Consider the following 22,747-nt stretch of genomic DNA (forward strand, 5'->3'; position numbering starts at 1 on the left):
AAAAAAAGGGCTTGCATTTAAATAGCGCCTTTCACGATTTCAGGACGACCTGATGGTTTTGCCAAAAGACCATATTTGCCTTGGAAGTGTCGCCACTCTGCTAAAGGTAGAGAAGAGTCACAACATTCCCGAAGAAAACGGTTGGGTACATTTACACAAACAACTTCATTATGGACGAAAGCAAAAGCAAAATACCGAGGCTGATGGAAATCTGAAATAAAAGCAGAAAATGCTGGGAATACTCCGGAGGTCTGGCAGCATCTGTTCAGAGGGAATCAGAGTTTATTGGAGGAATTTCCTCCCCCCCACTCCTGCCCGCAGCGGGTTTTGTGGCGGGCGAGAGCGGCAAATTTGGAGAGGGGCCAAAAATCGGACTCCCGCCGGTGGGAAAACAGTTTGGAATTTTCCATCCGCCCCTTTCATGGGCGGCTGATGGGCGGGTCAGGTATCCTGCTGATCAGTGTTGGGAACGCCATTCGCACACATTACCGTGGGCAGAATTCCCCGGTCGGCGAGCGGGGGAGGGGGCCGCTCGCCGAGGCGTAAAATGGCGCCTGGTGACGTCGGGCGGGCGCCCTGACATCACCGCGCGTCATTTAGATTTTCAGTTCAGCTCTGCGCTCGCCGAACTGTCAAAGGCCTATTAAGGCCATTTAAATACTAATTAATTCAATTAACAGCGCTGCCCGTCCAACCTTAAGGTCGGTCGGGGCAGGCGAAGAGCCCAGGCAGCCTTCGCATTTCTCATGAAACCTCATCCACGGGCGGGGTGAGGTTTCATGAAGCGTTTTAAAAGTCAATAAAAGTTTTAAAAATAATTCTTTCCCATGTCCCAGCTCATGCGACAGTGTCACACGAGGGGACATGTTTTAAAAGTTTTTATTTCCCTTTATTTAAATAACGCATGTCAAACTGATCTCCCTCAGGCACCCCCCCCGGCCACCGTGTACCACAGGGAGCGCTCAGCGCTTCCGGGCGAGCGTCACACTGGGCGGGCCTTAATTGGCGTAAAATGGCGCCGCGTCCTCCATCGAGGGCGCCGATCGAGTTCGTGCCCGCCCCTGCCCCCGCCCAACCCCCCCCAAAATGGGGGGAAATTCCTGCCCCAAAAATATACAACTCGATGGAATCATGTTCCGCCTTCCAATCTTCAGACCAGTCTGAAACACGTTTGGAAATGAGCGGCATGCATCGGTCAGCCCTCACTTCACTCATGACTTTAAGGTGAGTGCAACATCCAGAGCCTGCCTGCAGCACTGCAGCTCCGGTTTCTCAGCGATGGTGGTGTAACGCCTACACTGGGTGGGGGTGTAGGGTTGGTCTGCTCACGGTGGTTCCTCTGTACCCTTCGAGAGGACATCACTTTGCAGCGGCTCTCAGGCAGGGCTGCACCCTCAAACAGAATACAGCATTGCGACCGGTGGGGCTGGGGGGGGTGGTGGTTGTGGGGGGGGGTGGGTGCGGTGGGATGGCACAGAGAGGAATGTGATAATGGAGGATGCAGGCACCCATTAAGGAGGCACAACTGCTGCATATCTGCCAGATCATCAATGAAAGCTTCTAATATGCTTTCTCCAATCGGCATGGATAACGGGCCAAAGGGCATCCAGTCATTGTTCATGTGCAAATTAACCTTAAACAATTCGCCAGATCAGAGATTGCAGGAGTGCCTTTGGTAAGATGGCGCATTTCATTAATCCATCAAAACCTCTTCCACCTCTGTGGGATTGAGATGACAAGTATCAGGGTCTGCACCTTGGTCACCTAGATCTGTGAGTGTGCACCTCAGCTACAAGGCTGTATCAGTAAGAAGTTAGTGACGCAGATACAGCTCCAGGGCATGACAGTGGCTTTCTGTTAGCAAGTGGGAGCTTTACTATATTTGCCCAGGATTCATTAATCTGTTGCAGGAGGTGTCAGCTGTGGCTCAGTTCATAGCACCCTCGCCTTTGAATCAGAGGGTTGTGGGTTCATGTCCCACTCCCGGAAACCAAGAACTGTGATTGTACTCGAAAAGAGTTGCAATCTGTGACTGTTGGTAACTCGAACGAGTTTCCTACAGGTAGGAAGTAGACGATAGAGATTTAATCAATGTTATTTATTAATCTGTTGCATCTTTCAATCCACAGAGTGAAGGAGGATTGAATAATGGAGCCTGGGCTCAATGCTGCTTTTTTGATGGTACAGATCCTATGGAGGAGGAAATAAGGGCCCAGCGCTGTCTAGTGCAGTTTTGAGAGGAGGTCCTGCCTGAGGTCCATGGTCCAGGGGAGCCCCAGCAGGAGCCAGAGAATGAGGAGGCTAGACCCATCCCACAGAGGTGACTCGTGTGACCAAAGGTCTACTGTAGAAGACTTTCCTATCTGGAGATGAGCAAAAGACAATGCTGTGCACATCTGCACTTGTCCAGAGGTGTGGTGGATCATACCTGCCACATTCTGTAGGAGGATCTAATGCCCTGTGGACTGGGTGGACATCCCCTGTCTGTGGCCCTGAAGGTCACCACCGTGCTCAATTCTTTTTGCCTGTGGTTCGTTCCAGGGATCCAAAGGGGACCAATGCAGCATCTCGCAGGCCTCAGGAAATAAGGAGGTGACAGATGCCCTCTACAGTCAGGCTCATCATTATGTGAAGTTCACACTCGATGAAGCTAGCCGGAATGCTAGATTTCATGGGTTTGCAGCTATCTCAGACTTCCTTAGAGTATAGGGTGCAATCGATTGCACACATGTGGCTTTGAGGGCTCCATGGCAGCAGCCCCCGATGTTCATTAACAGGGAAGGGCTCCACTCCCTGAACGTTCAACTGGTCTGCAATCATCAGAAACACATCATGCACATTTGTACCAGGTACCCTGTGAGTTGCCATGACTCATACATACTGAGTCACTCCCGGGTGCCTCACATATTCAAAGGGCCTTAGCGATTGCAGGGCTGGCTGCTTGGGGTTAAGGGGTACCCGCTCAAACAATGGCTCGTGACACCTGTGTGTTACCCTCAGAGGAGAGACACAATGTGGTGCATAGCTCCACATGACCCATCATCGAGCAGACCATTGGCATCCTGAAGATGTGTTTCCGATGTTTGAACCGCTCGGGTGGGGCTCTGCAGTACTCTCCACAGAGGGTGTCCCACATCACTGAGTTGTGTTGTGCCCTTCACAACCTTTCGCTTCTAAGGAGGGATCCCTTGCCAGAGGGAGATGTGGAGGAGGCTGAGAACTCTTGGGATGAGAAAAGCAGGAAGGGCAAGAAACCGGAGAGGGAGATGAGGGTCAGCTCCCACGTGAGGGTGCCATCGCTGAAGCACCATGTGGAAGATGTGCCCGTGCCACACTGATAGCCACAAGATTCCAAGAGGAGTAAGGTGGAGGCAACAGGAGATGGGCACATTCCTCCTGCCCCTTAATGCCATGCCAGTGCCCTGAAAGGCCTTTACAACCAGTGACATTGTGAGCAGGTTCAGCATTCGGACTTGCACTTTCAACCCCCATGGTTCACCAGACTTTGGAAGAGTCAGTGAGGAACCCTGTATCCGTGCGCTCTGGGAAGAAAAATTCGGCACAACGGCACGAACGCTGTGCTAAAGGACTTGATGCAGTCGTCACCACCTCAATAAGAAGCTTCAGCGGTCACTGAGATACATGCATGGTTGGAGAGACCATCATGGCTGCAGGTCTTGTGCTTTGGCACTCCCAATGAAGAGATACAACTGCAGCTAACCCTCTGAAGGCTATTGAGCAGGCCTAAACCCTTGCTGTCTTGTCAGGAGTAATGGCTACTAATGCATTTTGCAGAAACTTCAATAAAGAGTTTGAGACTACTCTCTGAGATAACACAAGAGCAGAGTGACTATCATGAGTCAGGCAGACATCACATGAACGTGTGGCTCACAAAGAGAGGCGATCACCGAATGGCAGCCTGGCCCACCCACGCAACCGGAGGGTACATAGATGCATGTGCATGACACTTTCGAATGACGAGACCATTCTCATGAACGGCAAATGTATTTACAAATGTGCATGATGTATGCGGTGATTGAAATGATGTCAAAATTTCCCAGTTTTTCTAAGCCTAAAGCTATGCCTGGGTGCAGCCCTGACATCAGCAGCAGAGGTGGAGGCAGCCTGCTGACTGCTATGTCCTGATGTCTGTGATGACCTTGGCGGACATGCTCTGGAGGCGGAGGCCTCAAGGGCCTCGGCCTGATAAGGATCTCCTGCTCAGGGGCAGATGCACCCTCCTCAGCCTGACCAGCTGGAGTGGATGGGGTCACTGGCAGAGGGGATTTGGAGTGGCCGGACACCCTGGGAGTGTCCTGTGTGGAGGCCCCAGGGGTGTCCAGCAGACACTCATCCACCCTGTGTGTGCCCGAGGGCCTCTCCCTGACTCCTTGAGGAGAAGGGGCACATGGAGGGATGTTGAGGTGCCCATGTCCCCTCTTGCCTAGCCAGTGATGGATCCCACCAATGCCTATAGCGATGGAGAGAAGCTAGGATTTCCGATAAAAAATGTTCACATCTCATCTACTTGAACTTTGAAAAATACTCAGTAAAATGAATTGTTTTGTCCTTCCAAACTTGAATTGTGCCTGGGGGGAGCATTTTGAGCTGGATGAAATAGTAGCGCTAATAGAGATGACAAATTCAGTGTATTACACAAGCTGTATATTACACAAAATTAAATTGTATTTGCTTAAGCACTTTTCCCTATAGAATATTGGTATCCATATCCTAACTACACCTGGTAATGACAGTGTAGATTTATTATTGAAGAAAACATGGTCAGCATACATGATAAACAACTAATTGAAAAGCAGAATATTGAGGATGTTGGAAACCTGAAATATAAACAGAAAATGGTGAAAATATTCAGCAGGTCAGGCAACTTCCGTAGAGACAGAAACAGTTTGCTGACCTTTCATGTGATCAGGAAAAAGTTAGAGATGAAATAGGATTTGAGCAAGGGGTGGGTGGGACAAGGACAAAAGAAGATCTGTGACAGGGTGGAAGACAGGGGAGATTGAATGACAGAACAGTTAGTTTTACCCAAAAGGCCCAAAAGAAACAGTGATGGGGCAAGAAACAAAGAACCAGAAGATGTGCTTAGAATAGGCGTGCTGCCGCCTGAAAATGAAAATAAGAGAAAAATCAAAACATTCAAGGAATAAGAAACAGAGCTGAGGGACAGATTTTACAGTCTGAAATTGTTGAACTCAGTGTTGAACCTGGAAGGCTGTAAAGTGCCAAGTCGAAAGATGGGGTGATGTCCCTCCAGCTCGCGTTGGGCTTCACTGGGACAGTGCAGCAGGCCAAGGACAGAGATGTCAGCGTGAAAAAATAGATAATGGGTTTACTTTTGAAAAGTCAGACTCATAGAACAATACAAGACAGAAGGAGGCCATTTGGCCCATTGTGCCCCTGCGGGCTCTTTGAAAGAGCAATTCCCAGTCAAGTTACTCCATCAACTGGCTAATAATTATACCAAATTTGTATCATACGTGGAGTTCATTCAGAGGAGTACATGCTATTGCAATCTGCAATAGCTGAGAGCAACATTTACACCGACAATGCTCTATGTTACATCGTATAAAATTCTGCAGCAGTATTCTCCGCTCCAAAGCATGAATAATTGAAGAGTTAGCCATTCTTCCAGTCTTCCCACGTCTTTCGAACCAGAAGCGCAACAGTGGCTGAACAGCGGTCTCCAGAATCCTATTTCAGCTCACCGGGGGGGCGGGGGGAGGGGTGACCATATCACTAAAACCTCCACGAGCAGCCCTGCAGCCTGAGCTTGTGGATGTGCTGAGAACTTGCTGATGGGTTCTCTTTCTAATTAGAAACGGAGTAACCGTGGCAGTGAGTGTGGCGCTGCTGAATCGCACAGTATGCTTGAGTCTTGCTTCCAAATGGTTTTAGTGCTTGGGAGCCTATTTATGAAGGAATTTTAAAGAGCTCAATGAATTATACAACACCCCAGAGCTTGGCCACCTTTGCTAAAATATTAAAGCAGGGCTAAAGCTATAAGAATTTATTTTCTGAAAGTAATGACTGGGCCATATAACTATTTAAAGAATTCTGCCAAAATTAGTGCACTATCGGCAGCACACTGTAACGTACACAGATGTGACGCACCACCATTCTACCTTTCCAGATCAAAAGCAAGGGCTCTGGTATCGTCACTTATCTAGATTGGGCAGAATATTAAGAACAGGCAGAATGCTGGCTCGTGCTTTGAACAACAATTCGCTGAATTCCTTTCAGCGAGAGCTGGACTCGTTTCTGGATCGGGCTAGGATCGCCTCTTTCAAGAAATGGGTACTGCAAAGAATTATCAGGGCTGGAGCGATATGGGGGTGAGGGGGTCATGGATGATAGAGGGTGTTGGGAGAGGAAATTTCCAGATTTTTCTTGCCCCCCCATCCCTCCCCCCAGATTGGCCTGAAACTTTGAGCATGGTTTTCTGCCTCCCCTAGGAGATCAGGTGAGATGGGATTTTCCGACCCCACCCTCACTTCTGGGATCGCCCAGCCCCACCGAACGTCGACGGGCTTTCGGCTGGGCCGCTGAATCTCCCGCTATTGTCGGAACGTTTGTCGGGCTTGACGGCAAAAAAAAATGTTCACGCCGCGAGTGATTAAGGTGAGGGGCGCACTGCCTGATGGTGTGGTGGTGACACCTTATATCAAAGAATTCAACAGGGAGTTAGACTGTTATATGAAAAGGGAGAACGTGCAGGGTTAGGGGGAGAAGGTGGGAGAGTGGCACTCAGTGAGTTGCTCATTCGGAGGGCTGGTGCGGACACGATGGGCCGAATGGCCTCCTCCTGCGCTGTAAGAACTCTGTGATTCAGAAACTGCAGGGAAGGATGATACCGCTCAGACTTTCCAGACGGGAGTTTGAGTTGACAGTCTCCTCATTCGACCCACATCCTTGCTTGGTTTGAATGTGTCCTTCTCTTTGTCACATTTGCTCAGCTGTCCCTCCGATGTTTATATATTAATTCAAATACATTGGGCAGAGAATTTTTAGAGGTTGGCGAGCAGGCGAGCGCCCGACCCGATTGGACGTGAAAAGGCGCGGAATGACGTTGGGCGGGTGTCCCGTCGTCTTCTCGCACTCGCACGGTATTTCAGTTGGCGGGCGCACGCAAAAGTCGGAAGCGCCCCCTCCGACAATCAAGAGGTCTATTAAGGCCATTAAAGTTGTCATTGCCTCCGATTTTTTGTGGTCCGTCCGACCTTACAGTTGGCGGGCGGGCAAATCGGCCAGGGGGGACTTCGCATTTTTCACGAAACCTCATCCACGGGCGGGGTGAGGTTCCCGTTGTTAAATTTTTTTTAAAAAATTAAAATCTATGGACAGCATTTATATCATGTATATATGTTCATGTGACTGATGGCGACGCTTAAACATTTTTTTCCTGATTTTACAAACTTTATCTAACTGTTTTCAAGCCTTCAGCTCCCTGGGGCAGCTCTCTGGCTTCAGGGAGCTTTCATTCAGCGCCCGCCCTGCTCCTGCCACCGGTCCTCCTCCCTACCCCCACCACCACCACCACCACCCCTGGCAGGGTTGGGCATTTCAGCGCGGGCGGGCTGGCTGCCGTTAATTGGCCAGCCAGCGTGAAATCGCGGTCGGGGGCCCGATCGCATCGGCAGTCAGTCCCCCCGGCCAATCCCGGACCTGCCGATTGCACACGCCCGTCGAGCTAAAAACTCTGCCCGTTGTCACTGTTTCCGGGCATTCACTTCCAAAGAGATCGAGTCGGCTTTTCAGTTCTCCCATTTTGAACAGCACAAAAAGGGACAGTGGAGGCTCAAAAGACAGTGTGATGGTGCTTTTCACCCGCTGTGGCTCCCCAAAAAAAAAATGATCCAGACCAGCGACGGAACCCATATTGGACCATGGCGTCAGGGATCACGCCGCCACCAAGGGAAACGAACTGTGCTGGTCTGAATTTGTCCACGGAGCATTTTTTGCATCAGTTCACCGGTTCAGTTCACTCATAGATCGGGGAAGCCTTCGAATCATTATTCACTCTCTTAATTAGAATGGGCCATCACTCAGCCACCCGTTCTCATTGCTTTTTCGATGCAGCTGGTCTCGTGGAACGAGTTGCTCTTTTTAATTCCTCAGTTCAGGCATTCAACAGTGTATTAAAATGAGATATCAAGCGATGAAATAAAATCCCATGGGAAACCTGACTAATATCTTACTATTTGTTGGAAAAGCTCCGAAGAAGGGTCATACGGACTCAAAACTTTAAGTCCGTTTCTCTCTCCGCAGATGCTGCCAGACCCGCTGAGTTTTTTGTTTTTGGTTCAGGTTTCCGGCACCTGCAGCATTTTTTTGCTTTAATCTTAATACTTATTTCTAGGTATAAACTCTCTGCTGGCTGATCCCTTAAAATCAGTGGTGCAAAGATCAGGTTGTGTTCATGCTACTGGCTGCTGACTAGGGCGTTCTGCTGGGTGTTGGGTGAGGACAGAATCAGATTAGACTATAATGACTCTGCACTTACATATTGAGACTGGGCATTGGAACAGGAAGAGACTATTTTCCCCCTGGAGTGTGTTCTGCCATTCAATATCATGGCCTGATCTGTGTGACCATATACCTGCCTTTTCCTCATAGCTTTGGCTGATAAACACTTAACAATTTCAGAAGAGAACTTCCAAACTTCTACCACCCTTTGGGTGCAATTTAATGCCCTCCCCCTCCCCACCCATGTAAGTTTGGAGGCAGGGGGGTCATTTAGTTGGATGGGAGGGTGGCAGATGTGGACCCCGCCATCTTCCTGCCTCTGACCAGATTAATTCGGGTACGGAATGGTTCATGGGCGGCATTCCTGCCTTCCTGCCCCACTGCCAATTGAGGCCTTTAGGTAGGCAATCCTGGCAGAGGGAGGGGAATCACTGCGCAGGGAGCCCCAAAAAGCAAATCCTATCGGGTTTACTTACAGGCTTCCAGGGAGGGGAGCTCATTGTCAGACACTGACCAAGAGACCTTGGGAAAGGGCAGAAGGGGAGCGCAGTTGAGAACCACCTTCCCCCCCCAACCCCCATCTCGCCCTTGCTGCCAACCAGCCCCTCCCCATGACACACCTCCTGTCTCGGGTGCCCAACTTTGGAGGAATTAGATAAGCGACACTTCGCCATGGAGGTGTTGTTGGCAAGACCACGGGAGTGGGGTGGAGGGGCTGCTGCCGATACCGTGGGAGCTGGGTGGGGGGTGCGTGCTGGAAAGACCATGGGAGCGGGGTGGGGGAACGCCCGCTGGACAGCCTCATTCTGTAACTATCAACCTGCTGCAGCCGACACACGCGCAGACACCAAGTCTGCCAGGAAGGACGAATCCCTGGACAAAACGCGCCTCAGGAAGGCCTGGCCCGGGACACAGGACAAAATGCCGATTTATGGTTTAATCCCGGGAAAATCCAGATGGTTGGTCACCCTGCTCGCGCCATCACCCACCTGCGGCCTATAGGCCCCTCGGCGATCCTGTGTCTCAGGTGGGTGCACTACCGGCAGGAGCCACCGCCTTCTCCCCCAACTGCGCTGCCGAGCAATACACAGCCACTGGCCTCTGATTGGCAACAGCTCTTGGAGGGGGGCAGATTTCCACCTTCAGGGCCCTTGATCCTGGGGAAAACCTGCTACTGCCCAGTTACATGCTTAAGTGGCCGGCCTTCCCTAAAGTGGGAGACGTGGGGCTCTCGCTGGCTGTCCAGCCGGGCAGGCGAAACTCCCAAATCCTGCATTGAATTCTGCCCTTCGTTTGTAGAAGTATTTAATTTCAATTCTGAAAAGTCTAGCTCTAATTTTTAAGCTATGCCTCCCCCACCCCGCCCACCCCAAAGTCCTAGATTCCACAAGTAGCTAGGCAATGTAGCGGAGTGCTGTCACTACCCATGGCACCCTACCTCAGCAGCAAAGAGAGGAGAAAAATATAAAAGCACTCTGAGTTCTTGCATTCACAACACATCAAAGGAAAGACCTTTTCCTGAATTCTGCATACCAGAATAGGAGCAACACAAAGACTCGCATTACTAATGTACTAATGGTAAAGGCCATAACCTCCTTCCCATATAACTAACTGGTATTTGTATCAATCTGCTGCATTGTGTTATTTGTCAGAATAATAGAACCTGGCACTGCAATTAAACAAAATATAATTTAAAACATTAGCTTGCAATCATTTAAAATCGGTTAGGTCATAATGCTTTTAAAGCATGAAGAAAGTGACTTTGCAGCGTAGGAATTAAAAACATTTGTGGATTCTCTATTCAAATGATAGAAAAAAAATGAACGTACAAATATGTAAAAGTCGGCTTTTTTAATGGATAAAAGAAATCTATGTTACCAGTGCATTCTTTCGCTTCTCAACATAAGCAGGTCTTATTTCCCTGCAGGTTATTGACTGCACAGGGGGCTTGGAGCCAAAATCACCTTAGTTCCTGTATCTTGGCAAATTAATGCTCTATAATACACCCTTAATTAGCTACAAGAAAGGTCTTTGAATTCTTGCAGCTACAGACGCAACATGCGATAGTACAACCTCACATCTATTGTATGACGATTCTTCTTTAGTAACTCCAGAGAAAACTGTGATAAAATTCCATTGCTTTAGTTTGCAAAAATACAAATTAAGTTTTACTTCCTCAGCTCAAAGAAGTAAAGCTACATTTTATCTAAACATATGTAAAGCAACCTTCTCTCAGCCATAAAAATTGCTTACAAAAATTACATATGAGGGAAGTGACATCACTCAGCATTCTGCTTCAGCTTTGCTGAACTATTGGAAACTTTAGCTTATTTATTACTTCTTCAATGGCTCAGACTGCATACCAGTGAAAATTTAATTCAGCAGGAGCAACAGAGCACGGGAGATCTGTTTATATATATCAATAATGTGTTAAAAAATCTTTCTATGTGCTATGTCGCACATTTTCTATTTGTTCCCATTGTAAACTCTTTGTATTTATAATGGTAACTGGCTATGTAAACGTGTCACACAGTAGTTGCAAACTCTTTCCACTGGTGGCACTGTAAGCTATTAGTTTTACATTTCCGATTTACACAACTTGTATTACTCCAACCAATCCTATCTTCTGCTTCTTGTTTTGCCATATGTTTTTGTGATTTCACTATAAATAATAATATTAAGTTAAAGTATTATCATATAAAAATAAGAATCAAAGGTATAACTTTAAACTAGGGACTGAATTACACTGATATACATTGGTATAATTATCGTGCTCTTTAGCGCAGCTTTATTTTATGACATGGTCTTAAACTCCCTGTAGTAATCTGATGTGTAATATACCTTTAAGATGAATGTTGTAACGGAATATCAAATGATCTTGGTATCCAATAGCAGAGTAGCGTGGGCTACCTCTGTAGTCAGTAGTCTTGAGTTAGAGTCTGAAGTGTAAAGGCAGAGTTTTGAGTTGTAAGCACACAAGTGTAACTGCTGAGTCCCTTTTGTAAATAAACAGAGTGTGTTTCTTCGAAGAACGATCTACTGATCTTCTCCGTCTTTGGTACCAATTCGGTCATCCCGAAACAAACATGCAACCCAGGTCCTCAAGCCCAACAAACCAGGAAAAGGATCCAGCACTCCCTATGTGCAATGCCACAGGAAACCAACTAGCAAAATATCAAATATTGCGGTGTAATTTCTAAAGCACCGTGCTTCTTCGGCATCACATTTCAGATGGTACACCTCACTGTATCCTCTAAGAACACACTAGGTCATTCAGCCCCTCAAACCTATTCCTCATTTCAACTAGATCATGACAGATCTGTACCTCAACTCTATTTATTCGCCCTTGTTGCATATCCTTTGATGAACATACTGAACAGAAATCTATTGATCTCAGCCTTGAGAATCTTATTTGACCCAGTATCCATAGCATCGCTAGGGAGAGAATTCCAGATTTCCACTACTCTTTGTGTGACGGGCTCTTTGCTCTCCTCCAATTCAGGTCCCTTTCCTGCCTGCGATTTTCATTGCCCCACCATCAGCTGCCTAGGCCCCAGTTCTGGAATTTCCTCCCCACACCTCTCCACCTCGCTCTCCTTTAAAACATACATAAAGCAAGCATATGAGTTAGGAGCAGGGGTACACCATTTGGCTCCTGGAGCTTGCTCCACCACTTGATAAGATCATGGCTAATCTAATTTTGGCCTCAACTCTACTTCCCTGTCTGACCCCTATACCCCCAATTGACTCCCTTGGTATAGAACATTTCTCAAAACCTACCTCTTTAACCAAGTTTTTGATTGGCTGTCCTTATACCGCTCAATGTCAAATATTGTTACGTAACACACTTGTGGAGTATCTTGGGATGTTTTATTATGTTGGAGCTGTTATATATACCCTTATTGTTGAGTTACTTCCTGATTCTCTCCTGAATGGCTGAGTTCCACTTTTAAAGTGATACCTCCTTTTTCTGGATTTCTCCATCAGAGGGAATAGTTTTACTGTGGGTCTGTGCTGATGATGCTATTTACCAGTTAGATGAACACCTCAGTTAGATTACTCTTCAACTGTGTGAACTCCAGGGAATATAAAACATGTTTATGCAACCTTTCCTTATAATTTAATCCTTTACATTTGCATTTGCACGGTGCCCCTTCCAAGGCCAATATTTCCTATCAGACTTGGTACAATATCACTGAAGATCTGCTAGTCTAAACAAAAGTCTTGCATGCAGCACATAATTTGGACAGATCTAAGAGAACGAAGGAAGTCATTTCCTGCTGATTTTTCTGTCCTCGGGGAGAGTAAACACCTGCTAATCTCATGTGGAAACAATGACCCCCTAATTAACTGCAGGGCATTCCTAAGAATAATTTGCCTCTAATTGGCCCAATACATTTGCTAACAACAAGGTTTAGAGAGACAGGCCAGATGACACGGCCACACCTTTGTGGCAGATTAATACCATTTGCTTATGTGTAGCAAAATACTCCTGTCCTTACAGCATATCCCCCCCCAACTTACTGTCAGTAGCAGAACAGAAGATCTAATAATGAAGAGATAAAAATGTTCATCCATTTATTTCATCAGCCAGGAGGGATAATGTTGGGAGAAGTCCCTGGTCTAATTCGAATGGTGCCAGGGAATTTTTTTAAAGTATTCGCCCGAAGAGGAGGAGCCTCATTGTAATATTTTGTCTGTAAAGGCAGAAACGCTGCCCAAAATGCTGAGCATTCTGCCTACGTGTCAGCCCTTTACAAGCCGCTTCGATCCACAGCCCCTGAACAGAGGTGGAAGTGTTACTCGCTGACCCAACACGATGCCTGTAATCCTGCAGTGGCACTGAGCTAAGCTGGCAGGTACAGAGTCATATTCTACAAGCAAACGTGCTGAATATGTGGTTAAATAGACTGAGTTAATAAAGCAGTCTCATTTTACGATCAATGTTACTTTTACTAATATTAAATTCACTGCATCACTCAAAATTTGAACACTGATAATGTAAGTGTTGTTTCACTCTATACCCCCAATACAATGGTATATCATAACAGAGCATAGGCCACACGATGATGGTACAGGGAGTCTGAGCCAGTGGACAAACTCAACTAGTTGTCGCTTATCTTTATGATCACCGTGCCCATATTCAAATAATTCATGTGAAAGTAATGACTTTGCTGAAGGCCTCAAGGTAGATTCACACTCATTTTGAATCATTTTCTGTACTCATTATTCATTTTATATTCATAATGGCTTTAATGTACTCTTCATTTTCCCTTAGTGTCTTAGTACAGAAACATGTAAGAATGCCATTAATTTTAATGGGATCCTTTTGGGTTGCAGTGATTGCTCCAATCTGCTCAGAGGCTGATGAGACTCTTGTTTCATGTAATGCTGGTCCATGAAATGTGCAGCATGATTCCCTCTTTGCCATAACTCAGTGTGATGCTCTAGTTCCCCATGCCAACTTGAGGCGAGACCCTCATGCCCTGCAATATCCTACTGCTTGGTGCCAGTGACATAAATACAACGTCACCATCTAGAGTGGCTCCCCACAAAACTCTGATCTCTCACACCCTCAATGCCACCTCGAGGATGATTCTTTAGTGGAGGCCTTACGGCTCAGTTGAAAGCACCCCACCCCCCCCTCTAAGCCAGGAGCAAAATACTGCGGATGCTGGAAATTCGAAATAAAAACAGAAAACGTTCAGCTCTGAAGAAGGGTCACGCAGACTCGAAACGTCCACTCTGTTTCTCTCTCCACAGGTGCCGTCAGACCTGCTGGGTTTTTTTCCGGCATCTTCTGTTTTTATTACCGAAGCCAGAAGCTCTGGGCTCCAGTCCCATTCCAGGGGTGCCAGTGTTGGTGATGTGGTTTAACCACGTTGGTAATCGGCTCGCTAATCCTTCCAGCCTTTCCCCACTATTCCCCAAAGGGGGAAAAAAAATTGTGTGCGGAGATACAAAACAAACAAGTGCGGCTCTACCCTCCCAACCCTCCCCCCCATAGTAATTCGTTGCAACGCTATAGTTTGTTTAACACTCTAAAGTCAGCTGTTGATTTTTTTTTGCAGCAATCCCGTCTCCGACAAGCAATTGATGTTGGCTCTGGTTTCTTGTCTGGAGGGTTCTGTGACAGGTGTTTCTCACTGGGATTTACTGCAAGGCTCTTGTTTTCTATCCATTCTCCCGCAATGTTTTCATCCCTCACAGGGATTCACAGTGACCCTCCCGTTAATCAAAAGGCAGTTGACAAGGTCCGCTAACTGCTGCTCTATGTCCTCGGAACAGGTGGCTGGGGAGGGGCTCTGTGCCAGAGGGGAGGGGCTGGGAAGCCGGCAGTAAAAATGGAGCGATGTCTGGGTGGGACCCGACTCTTCCTGCCCTCAGCATTTTGTTAACAAATTTGTTGTTCCCGTGTGATTGTTTTAACGCATTTGGTTTGAAGCAGCCAGCACAGACTCAGCAGGCCTCATTCTGTGCTGTACCATTCTCTGATTCAAAATAGGAGGAAATGTGAGTGGAAAATCCTCTATAACATGCAAATCTATAAAGCTGATGAGCAACTTCAGAAAAATTCATAACCGCTGCCCCCAATTTATCTCACAGAAGCTGTTGGTAATGATTCTGCTGTTGCCATTTTTACCTCCTTTGCACCATCTTTTGTTTCTTACTTGTCCCATCACTACTTCCTTTTTGACTTTGCACCATTGTCCTTTAATCACTCCCCTTCGCTCCACCACGCTGAAGAACATAAGAAAGGTCTGTGGGAGTTAATGAACTCCCTCCCTCCACCCCATGCCTTTTAAAAACTTTTTCATGAGGTGTAGGCGTTGCTGGCAAGACCAACATCGTTGCCCATCCCCTAATTGCCCTTGAGAAGGTGATAGTGAGTCACCTTCTTGAACCGCTGCAGTCCAAGCCATTTGGTACAACTAAGTGACTTTGCTAGGCCATTTAAGAGTCAACTACATTGCTGTGGGTCTGGAGTGACATGTAGGCCAGAACAGGCAAGGACAGCAGATTTCCTTCCCCAAAGTGAACCAGACGGTTTTTGCAATAATGGTTTCGTGGTCACCGTTACTGAAACTATTGAATTTATTGATCAATTGAATGTAAATTCCACCAGCTGCCACATTGGGATTGAACCCATGCCCCCAGAGCATTAACCTGGGTCTCTAGATTGCTAGTCCAGTAACATTACCACTAACATATGCCACTATCTCCCCACTTGCTTAAAACCTGTTACATCTCCAATTTTTTTTTTTCACTTCTGATGAAAAGCCATCGATCTGAAACGTTAATTCTGTTTCCCTCCGCCGATGCTACCTGACCTGCTGAGCATTTCCAGCATTTTGGGTTTATATTTCAGTATAGCTGGCACAGCTCCCAAGAAGCAGACGTCTGATGAAAAAAAAAACATAGCTTCTTTATTAGCGGACATCTCCTGGTTTCTGTTCCGTTTAATGGGCAGAATTTTTAGCTTCTGATGGGGGTGGGGCGGGCGTGGGGGGCGGGTGCTGGTGTGGAACTTCACCCCGCCACAGCTCCCCCGGGTCCCTCTCTTTCCCAGGCCATTTTTCTGGAGGTGGGATGGGGGAGGGGCCGGGCCTACTAAAGCCTGTTCTCAGAGGCCGACTGAAAGTGTCTAGTTGGCCTCCAGGCCCCCCACAGATGGTGGGGGAGAATACAGTTGGCAGACTGAGGTTGGTGGTGGGGGGGGTGGTACCAACACTCCATGTGGGCTTAGAACCTCCCTCTGCCCACCATGGGTTCAGCTGCAGCTGCCGGCCTCCCTCTGGAGACGCTCCCCCCACTTTACCCCGGACTCCTTCCACCCACAGTGGTGGCCAGGCTGCTGAGTTGGAGAGAGGGCACCTCCAACTTGGGGTGCCCCATCTCTCTGTGGATGCTGGCTGAACACTCCCAGCATCTTATGTTTGTTTCAGGAACTGGAAAATGTGTCCTGAGGAAGCTCCGTTGGACCAAGGCCACTGCTGCAAGGTGACTGAATAAGTTCAATTCTTTTGACATACCTTGGATTGCAGGAATTTTTAATTGTTTTCCGGGATCACACGGCGCTGTATAATTTGTTTCTTCTACACAAATGGAAACCAAACAGCCTCATGTGCCACATGTGAAAAGTGGTAGTTCTAATGGGATCACACTTGGACATCAACTTCTTGTGGCTTAAGCTGCAGCTGTATCCAATATTCCAAATTGGGCAAGATTTTGGCGGCAGTCTTCAGGACCCTGCTATTAGGCCCAAATGGGGGCCAAAAGTCCACACAGTGTAAGGGAACAGTCACTCATGTGTGATTTTCCCTGAATTGGCCAATTAATAGCCGGAGGATGGACTTGCTGTCCAGTTAAGGGCTGCAGGCAGTCTCTCAAAGCTGGGGTGGGGTCTATAGGAGCTCCCCAGCAACGAAGCAGCAGCAGCAGAATGCCATGGCAGGTAAGAGAGATGGGGCCCCCCAAAATGGAGGTACCCTCTCTCCAACTCCCTTTTTTTAAAGTAGAAAATGGGATGAGCAGCCTGGCCACCGCTGTGGGGAAAGGGGGGGAGCGTCTCCAGAGGGAGGCCGGCAGCTGCAGCTGAACCCATGGTGGGCAGAGGGAGGCTCTAAACCCACATGGAGTGTTGGCGCCTCCCCCCCCCCCTCAGCCTGCCAACTGTATTCTCCCCCACCCGACTGTTGGTGGGGGGGGGGGGGGTGCCTGGGAGCCAACTAGACCCTTTCAGTCGGCCTCTGAGAACAGGCCTTAATAGGCCCGGCCCCTCTCCCATCCCACCTCCAGAAAAATGGCCTGGGAAAGAGAGGGACCTGGGGGCGCTGTGGTGGGGTGAAGTTCCACACCAGCACCCCCTCCACGCCCACCCGCCCATCAGGAGCTAAAAATTCAGCCCATTAAATGGAACAGAAACTAATAAATGAAATGAGACCACGAATTGTTTCCAAACTAACCTAGCACTCTCTTGGGAAACTAGAAAAAAGCTCCTTATAAATGCGGACATGACTTTATTTTCAGTTTTCAGCTTTCTTAAAAGGAATTACTATAGTTTCCAACAAATCTAGGGCTGGATTTGATTATTTTCCAGGTTGGCTAAATTAATAAAAACCCTGCCACTGATAATGACAGATCAGCGCGTATTGGTGCCTGTCTCCAGACCAGGTAAGTGGGGAGGGTTAGCAGCAGGGAAGGCATCAAGCTGTATAACCACCCACCAAATCCAAATGATGGTTGATATGAGTGGAGATGGCACCATACCTGGGCGTACCCTTCATGTCCCCCTGCCCAAGCTCCGTGAGGAGTGGACATGGGTAAGCATCCCATGGACAAGGATATAGGAAGAAGGGCTATTCAACCAGCATTGCGGCAACTCCAGGTAAAATGGGAGAAGCTGAAAGCAGAAGGTGACCAAGTTAATAAACATTAGCTCATTTTTTTATAAAGTACATTTACTGCAGGTCAATCATGAGGAGGTCTTGTGGTTGCTTCTGAACCAGGGGCTTTTGGTTCAAGTCTGTAAGCAGGCCTTGGCTTTAGATTTTATTTTCGTTGGGTTTAATGTGTTGGCTTAACTTGGCCATTTTATACTAATGTGAGCAGAAAAGAAACCCTGTTGTTGTTGTTCAACTTTTACAACAAACTAATCCAAAACAGTATTACGAAATAGTCATCAGCTAGCAACGCGATGATTTCATTAGATGGAACTACCTCAATTTCTCTAGGGGTAATTGAAGGAAAAGTAATTACTAATCAGTAATTAATTAGAAGTCGGCTCATGCTATTTCTGTATCTCGCCATTAACTTTTCTTATGAGAGAATGAAAGCTTTGAAACAGTTGGGAAAGAACTGGCATTAGCCTTGAGGTCCAGGAACACACACTGTCCTTGACCGTTGAGTCTGTCTTAATGATGGGATGTCAGTAAAGACATTGGCTCATAACTTCCGATCTCCAGGGCATTGCATCTGCGGGGTGGGGGGGGTAGTTGGGGTACTCCAAGGATGCCCTTGGGGACCCACTGGTGGTCCCCACATAAGGATTGCCCAGTAATTACCCAGGAAGCTCAAATTATTGTTGGGCAGTTGTCTTGCACTGGGAACCATCCGATACCCCGGTTTAAACCACAGTCTTTGGATGGTTCTGACTGTCTTACAGCAATAGTTACCCAGAAAAAGTTAGAAGAATTAAAACCACTTCTGACTCCTGAGTAATGATAGTTACTTCCCGCCCACATCCTCGCTATCCTCCATGGAAGTTCTCCAATAACCCCCCCCAGCACCCCACCCCGACTAAACCCCCAACCGACAAATACCCGACATCCCCACGGGAACCCCGAACCACCCCCACCCAGACCTGGCTGGCCTCCCTTACCCACCCCCTCCCCACCCCCAGGTACCCTTGCCACCTACCCTGACAGCCTTCCCCAACCCTGATTACCCCCAACCCCTGACAGCCCTCCCTATCCCCGGGCTATCCTCCCCACCCCCCCAACTATCCCCACCCCTTGTACGCCTACACCAACTACCCGCCTCACACCCAACTACACCCCACACACAACTACCCTCCTCACCCCCAACTACACCCCATACACGACTACCCTCCTCACACCCAACTACACCCCACACACAACTACCCTCCTCATGCCCAACTACATCCCACACACGACTACCCTCCTCACCCCCAACTACACCCCACACACGACTACCCTCCTCACCCCCAACTACATCCCACACACGACTACCCTCCTCACCCCCAACTACACCCCACACACGACTACCCTCCTCATCCCCAACTACACCCCACACACAACTACCCTCCTCACACCCAACTACACCCCACACACGACTACTCCACGGGAACCCCCAACTACACCCCACACACGACTACCCTCCTCACCCCCAACTACACCCCACACATGACTACCCTCCTCATCCCCAACTACACCCCACACACAACTACCCTCCTCACCTCCAACTACACCCCACACACGACTGCCCTCCCCACCCCCAACTACACCCCACACACGACTACCCTCCTCATCCCCAACTACACCCCACACACAACTACCCTCCTCACCTCCAACTACACCCCACACACAACTACCCTCCTCACCTCCAACTACATCCCACACACGACTACCTTCTCCACCCCCGTCTACACCCCCAACTCCTGACTACCCTCACCGACCACTCCCACCACTGACTATCCGACCCCCTCCCATTGAACACCCCCCCCCATCCACCCGACTCCCCCCACTGAACAGCCCCTCAACCACCCAACCTCCCCACCGCTGCCCACCCCCTGACCACCCAACCCTCCCACTGACCAAACCCCACTGACCACCCCCGCCCATTGACCACCCTATCACCCGCCGACGTCCATATCCCCTGCCTACCCCTCCCCCCTCCATGGCCCACCCATTCACCGCCCCCCACCCCCAACCATCTTACCCACTTACCTTACACCCTTACCTTCTCTCTGGCTTCTCACAGTGGCTGGGCCTTTAAACCTGCCCTATTGGCAGCGAGTGTGGTAAAAGAGAGGGTATGTTTTCCTCACCTTCCAATCAGTTGAACTCGGCTGAAGGCCTCGGGAACCCGCTGCACTATACTGTTCTCATCCAGCCTGCGTCGGAAGGTCGGGTGAGAAAGGTGGGGCTGCATTTCAGGATGAGTAACAAGGATCGGGATGGCAAACCGACTGTCTCTCTATGGAAGTTACGGCCCTCCAAGGAAAGGGACATGGCTTAAAGGAAGGCATTGTTTTAAGTTTAAGATAATGTATGCAAATAGCTAGAACCAATGGAGTTAACCCTTATGACACGAAAGACCAATTAGGCATTTCCATCAGCACAGCAAAGGTGGTCTTACAACATCGGTTGAGTATAAAAAACGGGCTTACAGGAACCATCTTTCTGCGCATTAAGTGTGGAAGAACTGGTTTAGATCTTCGGGGGTAATTGAGTGTCTTCCTATTGAGTTGGATGATCAGCCATGATCATAATGAATGGCGGAGCAGGCTCGAAGGGCCGAATGGCCTACTCCTGCTCCTAGTTTCCATGTTTCTATCAGCAACAAACTTCAGGGGCAACTGAGTGTTGGGTGTGGTTAGAACTGGGACTAGTTTGGTGACGGCTTCCTTTGCCAGTCGAAATCCTAGGAAGGTGTAGAGCTTCTCGGAGGCAGTGACAGTTTCTCTGTCAGTGTGAGGAGTTGAAGTTGTGGTCCCACTTCTCCTGGAGTGATCACCCATTTGAAAGTGTTGGAGTTGGTGGAGGTTCATTGATAAGTATACTTTTCCTGTATTCTTCCTCTATTAGTTAGTTGATAAGTTTGGTTCATTGAATAAATTGATTATTTAGTCTATAGCTGATTGATAAGTTTTTGATTGATTGATGATTGTATTGTTGTTTAACATTTGCTTATAATCAATAAACTTTGATGTTATTTGCTAATTCAGTCTCTGAGCCTTTGCCTGGTGGTTAGATCTCAATCGAACTCAAACAATTTAAAAGGGCAGTTTGGGTTCCAGTGTGAGGCTGTGTGCAGCTAAATTAAAGCAAACCTAATTTATCAAAACACTCCTTTTAGAACCTAGAAGTCCCACTGACCCAGAACTTAATGGCGTAGGAAGGTGCATTCATAATTTTTTTAATTCATTCACAGGATGTGGGCTTCACTGGCCGGGCCAGCATTTATTGACCGTCCCTAGTTGCCCCTTGAGAAGGCGGTGGTGAGCTGCCTTCTTGAACCGCTGCAGTCCCATGTGGTGTAGGTACACCCACAGTGCTGTTAGGAAGGGAGCTCCAGGATTTTGACCCAGCCACAGTGACATAGTGTGGCCAAACAGATGGAGTATCAGCCTGTAAATCCTTCCAGCGCCAACATTAGGTGGGAAGAACGGGAGAGATTCCTGGTAAGCCATGCGACGGAAAGAATGTTGGAACCTCTACCATCACTGTCCATAGCTCCAGACTGCATGTAAAAGTATGTTGCCATGGCAACTTGGACTCCCTGAATGAACTGTAGCATACCACCACCACAGCTGAAAACAGAATTTGACTATTTTATTCACTTATCAACCTGCCCATGAATATGCAAAGGTTTGCTACATTTCCTGACAAGATTTGAGTGCTTTATTCCCCTGCCAGATTTTTTTGCCTTGATGCCGGCCATGGCCCACTGACAGCAGGTTGACTCTGAATCAGAAGGTTGTGGGTTTAGGTCCCAGTTCAGCGCTTGAGCACATAATCCAGGCTGAATCTTCAGTGCAACACTGAGGGAACACCAGCAAATTAATAAAATCCTAATTGTTCTCTTATCAATGCTACTTTTGATCCTTTCTCACTGAATTATAGCTCCCTTTCTCCCCAGCCCTGTTTATCTGGCTCTTCAATATGCAGACTCTGTAGTCTCGCATCCCTCCCCACTACTGCCTCCAGCCAAACACTATCTCCAGTCACCATAAGCTCGTCCCTGCTTATCGTTTGTTGACAATAAAACAAGGCAAATGATTTTATCACCCAGCTGGTGAAGGAATGATCTTTCCCTTACTTTTTGGTCACATTGTTCCATGCTCTGTTGCTTGGTCAGAAGGCCAGGATGGCAGCCTATCCTCATCAACCAGCTGCTGGTGAATGAATGAGGCCAGCCTGAACTGACTTGCCACTCTATCCCCATGGCGAGGAATGATGCATGGTGCCCGACAATTTTTTGCAAAGCAATTCATTCAAGACCGGTCGCCAACCAAGAAAACTGCAGACACTAGCATGTAGCCTTTGCCCTTTGACATGCTACAATGATAGGCAGAAGTGAAATGCCACAGGGATAGCTTATAGCAAGCTCACAAAACAGGTTCTAACCCCCATGCCGCCACCCCCCTCCTCCCCCTCCCCTGCCAACCTGGAAAACAACTCAAGGCAAAAATAACAAAAAGATCAGCAAGTTTATTCAGTGAGTAGCTGGCCCACAGCGATGAGGAATGTTCCAGGTTCAGTCCTTCTGCTTTTTCACCTGATCTCAGGTAGGCCACCACTAGGAAGGGAACACATGAGGCTGGGCCAAAGAAAATCGACAAAAAAATACGAAGACTTGCATTGATATAGCACCTTTCACGACCTCAGGACATCCCAAAGTGCTTTGCAACCCATGAAGTGTTTTCGAAGTCTAGCCACTGTTGTAATGTAGGAAATGCAGCAGCCAATTTGTACACAGCACAATCACACAAACAACAATGTGACAATGATCAGGTAAT

At 48.0% G+C, this 22,747-nt stretch overlaps 1 protein-coding gene across 2 annotated transcripts in view; it reads right to left on the bottom strand.

Moving 5' to 3' along the window:
• Positions 1–22,747, bottom strand: part of LOC144696069 (parkin coregulated gene protein) — a 646,838-nt gene that overhangs the window by 241,884 nt on the left and 382,207 nt on the right. The gene's annotated exons all lie outside the window — the stretch shown is intronic.

This window comes from Cetorhinus maximus, chromosome 21, assembly GCF_964194155.1.
Source record: "Cetorhinus maximus chromosome 21, sCetMax3.hap1.1, whole genome shotgun sequence".
In the NCBI taxonomy this organism is placed as follows: Eukaryota; Metazoa; Chordata; class Chondrichthyes; order Lamniformes; family Cetorhinidae; genus Cetorhinus; species Cetorhinus maximus.